The sequence below is a fragment of the Pinus tabuliformis genome, chromosome J (assembly GCF_031772625.1).
Source record: "Pinus tabuliformis cultivar Carrire ecotype Pingquan chromosome J, CPIR1, whole genome shotgun sequence".
In the NCBI taxonomy this organism is placed as follows: Eukaryota; Viridiplantae; Streptophyta; class Pinopsida; order Pinales; family Pinaceae; genus Pinus; species Pinus tabuliformis.
This window is the reverse complement of record NC_142295.1, coordinates 700,751,236-700,757,235: the sequence shown is the minus strand read 5'-3', so window position 1 is coordinate 700,757,235 and position 6,000 is coordinate 700,751,236.

The window sequence follows — 6,000 nt, the reverse complement described above, 5'->3', positions numbered from 1 at the left end:
ATGTTTTGAGCAGTTCCACCATTTTCGGAACCAATTTCTATCCTTTATACCACTCGTTCTTCTAAGACGAGTCACCTTTAAGCTCTTTTCTGACTCATAAAAGATGAAAAGGTTGCCGAGTATTTTTTCCCTTTTTGATTCATAAAAGAGAATAAAAATGGGGGGTATGCTTTCAAGCTCTTTTTCGACCCTTTAAAAACAAAAATATAGTCGAGCCCTTGTCGTTTCAAACTCGTTGATGGATGCAAAGCATCGTGTGCCCAATATAAGTTTACCCCCTTTTTGGGCTGGGAGGCACTATTTACGAAAAAGGTACTCCTTGACTGAAATGGTCAAGCGGTTCTCTCAAGTATCATTTTCTACCTTTTCGGGCTCGAGAGACACAAATGTACGAAAAGGGACCTTATGGGGTTTTCTTTTCCGTGTCTTTTTCAAACTCTCTAAACATGAAAAAGATACCAAGTTACGCCTTTGTTGGACTCATTAAAATATTAAACGACATCGGATTCGTCACCATGACGAACATTAGCTTCTCCTTCCTAGGGATCGTTAAACTTACTAGGTCGGATTCATCTGAAGGATGAACTTACAGTGCAAGCATATGCTATCCCCTTCAAGCTTGCGATTAAAAAATAATTGGGGTACCTGCCAGGAATGGTGGGGGAAAATTTGGAAATCTAATCAGTTATGTCGGCATCTCACTCTTGAACATGACACTTTCCACTTTGTGTCGGGTTGGGATATCCTCCTTTTTATCGTTGACCTTCCTGGGTTTGGCCATTCATTTTTTCCTTCCATTTGATCTCTGCCATGTCATGATGACCACCAATCCTATGGATCCAAAAGCTGCCAAACTTCCAGTTGCACCGTTAATATGTTGAAGAGTTGTCCTTCTGTAGTTACACTTACCTTTGATTCTCTGTATCATCCAAAATCATTTTGCATCCTTTCGTATCGTGTCGATGATGTGGGAAACATTATGGCCCTCCTTCGACATGGTCGTTTCTTGTTGACCTAAGCTAATTATCCAAGAAGTTGACTGAGAGACTCCCTTCCAGTACCTTAGAGCTTGCATGCCCTAATGGCAAGTTCTTCACACTCGACGACAAGTTCACATCATTGGCTTTCGATCGAGTGATTTCACGGATGTTCGACTTCAGTTCCTCTATTCACATTTCGTGAGTTGTGCTAATAGTACCTTGAGGACCATTGTCATTATTGGTCGTTTCTCTTGTGCTTGTTAATAGTTTACATCATTGACTGGTACTTTCTAGCATGTTCGAAGTCAACACATCTATTCGCATGTTAGAATTTGTACTTTGATTGGGTCATGTTGGAGCGCAAGACCCTGGACTCAGATCTCAAAAGTCCAGGTTGCAAAGTGATGTGACATGGTTATGTTGATATGCATGTCTATTTCAGATGGATGGCTGTGACCATACCATGAGTTATCATATATGATCCTTCTCTTTATTGGATGGCTGCGACTATACCTTGGTTTCATTATAATCCTCTTTGACGGATGGTTATTCACATACCTGGATCCATTTACATGATCATTCTCTGGATGGCTGCATCCATGCCATGATTCATGTATCATTTGACAGAGTTCTCAGTTATGTATGTGTATCAGTACTTTCATGCAGGTTTTCTGACGGTAGACTACAGTTTCTCGCACTAATTCATAAAGCATTTCATCCCTCACTCTAGTTCGGCCTTCACGCTTTAGGGGGCATCTGTTACACAACATTTTTTCACTGTCCCTGTACTTCTCATTCCATGATCCTGGAGGACCTCTACAGTGAAACCCACATGCTTTCCCTTCATGAAGAAACCCCCCATTGTGTCCCTCTTCACGAGCAGATCAATTCCCTTTTGCACCATTTCCCCTAAAACTTTTGTTTTGCCTAGTTTACAAGACTGACGCTAATGGCCCTTGTCTTCCTCGCACTGATATGCAGGGATTAAAACTTTCCATAGCACCAACTAGAGTGATTGATATTTGTTCCAGTTGTGTCGATCTTGTTATGGAAAGTTTTTTAAATTAAGAGTTGAAGCTTCCAGCTCTGGAAGCTTCGTAACAGAAGTATGGTAAATGGTTTGGCCGTATGGGGTCAAGGATGTCAGTTTGGTCTCTTTTCCCCTATAATGATGGAACTACCTCAAGGGATAAGACCTTCTCCCATGAGAAGAGGATCCATCTCCCATCCTTTCATCTTATATAAACCTCCCTTTTTCCCAAGCACAAGCCAGTGTTAGTGTTGGTGTGCTAGTGCTATTTTGGTTTGGAGTAAACAACAAGCTATTCATAGTTGTAGCTCTGAGGGAGAAGTGTGATTTGGTTTAGATTGAAGCCTAAAGGGAAGAGCCTTAAAACTATTGTTGTTGAGGCCATCATGGAATGCTAGGAGAAGTGTGTGGGAACCTGGTCTTGTCAGAGGAGAACGACAACACCAAGGCAATGGTTGTAATCTCTTCTTGATTCGATATATATGAAACTATCGATTGATTTCCTACATGATTTTTCATCTTACATATTCATGGCTTAATGTTTCTCGACTTGTTAAGTAGGTTGAATTACAATTTGTCTATTATCTCGGTTTTTGTTTGTTGTTGTTTACTTGTTTCAGGTGTTTGAAGAACGAGTGAGAGATAGTTGGAGCGAAAAAACAAGAACATCATCAAATAGGATAAGCGTACTTACAGGTAGGCCCTTTTAATTGGTTCTAACCTAAGGAAATCTTCCATAGAGTCTATCTATTTTGGCTAGACCCATTATTGATCTAGAGGAATTTATTTGTGTCCACACTTATGATTTTACATCACCACACCATTGCTAGCACTAGTACTTCAAATTCACAAAATGAAACTCCAAATGAAAAGAAGAGGATAGAATTTTTTTCACATAAGGGTGATCTCAAAACATTGAAAACTTGATACTCTTTTTGATAGTGGCTCTCAAGCCAATCTTATCCCTAAAAACATTGTCAAAAGTTTAAACTTGGAAACCATTCCACATCATAAACCATATCCACTTGGATGAATGTGTGACGATGCACAATTGCAGCTATCTAGAAAGTGTAAACTGAAATTCGCCATTACTGAAAATTTCATAGATGAAGTGGAGCTTGATGTTGTGTCATTAGACATATGTGGTCTAGTTTTGGGCAACCCGTATCTCTATGACAGAAAAGCTATCTTACATAGACATGAAAACAAATACCATTTGCTCAAAGATAGAGTAGAATATATTGTGAGAGCTCATAGAAAGAAACTAAATCTTTCACTTGTTAATGTGGGGCAGATGAAAAGACTAGTGAATTCAAGCAAGAATTTTGTGCTTCTATGATCAAACCCAAGAATGATGTTGATAATGAAGATTTTCAAGGTTGTGATTCAAGACTGAAATCTAAATTGGTTGATGTCCTTAACCAATATGATGAGATGTTTCAAGAACCAAAAGGATTACCTCCCAAGAGAGGAATCCAACATGAGATACAATTGCAGAAAGATAGTCCTCTTCCTAAAATTGGCATGTACAAGATGTCAGTGATGGAAAGTGCAGAAATTAAAAAGAAAATTCAAGAGTTGTTGGCTAAAGGGATGATCAAGCCATCTTCTTTGCCATGTGGTTCACCTATTGTTTTGGTTCCAAAGAAGGATGGAACATGGCACATGTGTGTGGAATTCCATGCATTGAACAAGATTACGGTAAAGAACTATTACCCACTACCTAGAATAGATGATTTACTTGATCAATTAAAATATGAAAAGTATTTTGCTAAGTTGGACTTAAGAAGTGGCTACCATCAAATTAGAGTTGCTGAAGGAGACAATTGGAAGACAACATTCAAAACAAAACAAGGTTTGTTTAAATGGCTAGTTATGCCTTTTTGTTTATGTAATGCTCTTGCTACCTTCATGTCAGTGATGAATGATGTGTTGAGGTCATTTATTGATTAGTTTGTTATAGTCTACTTATATGACATATTAATTTTCAGTATATCTCGTGATGAACATGTCATGCATGTGAGAAAAGTACTTGATGTCTTAAAGAAGAACAATTGTATTTAAAGATGTCAAAGTGTGAGTTTGGAAAAACTTCTTTAGCTTACTTGGGTCATATTATTGGAGGAGGTGAGTTGAAAATAGATCCCTCCAAGGTTGATGTCATTTTGAATTCGTGAAGGCCCAAGACACCTATACCCTCACCTGCTGAACAATCTATGAATAGACTATTTTATGCATGTAACTTCCTATGTCTGCAATTTTTTTGTATGAATGTGAAAATTAATTCAATAATTTGCTGAAGTGTGAATAGAGAATAGGATAGTGGTTACTTTTATTATCTAAAGCTTTCATAAAAAAATGGGTTGTTAGAAACAATATTACAGTGACTATTTCTATAGGATTTTTTGCAAGTGAACATAATAAGTATTGTCTGAGCTACATGTATTCATGGGTGCATTCTTGTGCTTCAATGGCTATACAAAACAACTACTTATGCCCAATTTATGCAGGTCCATTGTTTTATTTGGCACTTTTTGAAGAATAACATGTTTCTGAATTGGTAACAATAGTTGTTGTTGCTACAACATTCATTATATAATTATAATGATTGCAGCATTGCCTTAATAATTTGGATTAGGAATTTTTTATTGATGAATTTGGAAATGTTGTTGGGTCAATATATTTTGTGATTCCATTTCATAAACATATCATATTTATTAGATTTACTGATAAAGAGAGGCATATTATTCCCTTAGTTACCTTGTTAAAGGTAGGTTAATACTCATACACTTATATCTAGTTTTTGTTAAAGAATATGATATTTTTGTAGTTATGATATCAAGAGTCAATAAATGAACCTTATTTAGCATAATCTAGGAAATCAAATAGGTTGATCTACTTTAATATTCGCACATGGCATTATGATGGAATTTATTTCCAGTTTTACATAGAACTCACCTATAAGTATGAAAAGAGCACACGCTATGTTATTTTAAACATGAGGAGAAATGTGTTTTGGAATTGGTTTCAAGGGAAAGTTATCCTTGAATTCTTATGTTATATTATTATATTGAAATAGATGAAGAAACATGATCTTCATGATAACCAAATTAGTCATATTATGAGTAAAAACAATACAAAATTGAGTGATAGTGTTCAACATAACCTTTACTTATCTACACTCTTAATGGCTAGTAAGGTGGGACCTTACATAAGTGAAGAAAGAAAATCCATTTTGGATGTGGGCGTTTAAATGTGGAAGATTTCACATAGGTCAAGATTGGTGCTATTGTAATATGCTTTAGGATGACTTTTTATATATGGTTTTGTCGAAGCTGTTGACCGAGGAGGTTTTAATGTTTATTTAGTTAAACCCTCAAATGAAAGTGTAGGCTGGATTGTTTTACGCCCAAAATTTTTAGTAATTGGTTTAAAGGAATTTACACATTTATTTACAATATAGACAAACTTATTTACAATTGTATACAAGACTATATAAAGTATATAAATGAAGTATAAACTGAAGTACTAAATCAGATGAAAAATATACATTGTAAAATATATAACAACAATATGAAGTGAAGTGAAATATTATTAATAACAATATGAAATGAAGAGAAATATTATTGAACAACACACTGAACAATGTCCTGGAAGGCACAAGACTTTACAAACAGTAGTAATAAATTATTGCAACTTTAATAGTAAATTAAATAAAACTTCAATGATAAATTATTGATAACAATATAGAAAATCCAGAGAAGTATACACAAAAGGATGGCAAAATTTTGATTGATTTGTGTTAGAAAAGTGTGAGTACAACAATCTAAACAGCCAGTTCCTATGATAACTCTTGGTCAAAATTTTATTCTAAATGTTTACAAGGTAAATGAATCATATGTAGACACTTAGTGACACATAAAAATGCGAAACAACATTGATAAATCCTTCTGATGGCCTGATGTAATCAAAACTCATTGGTTTTTCTGC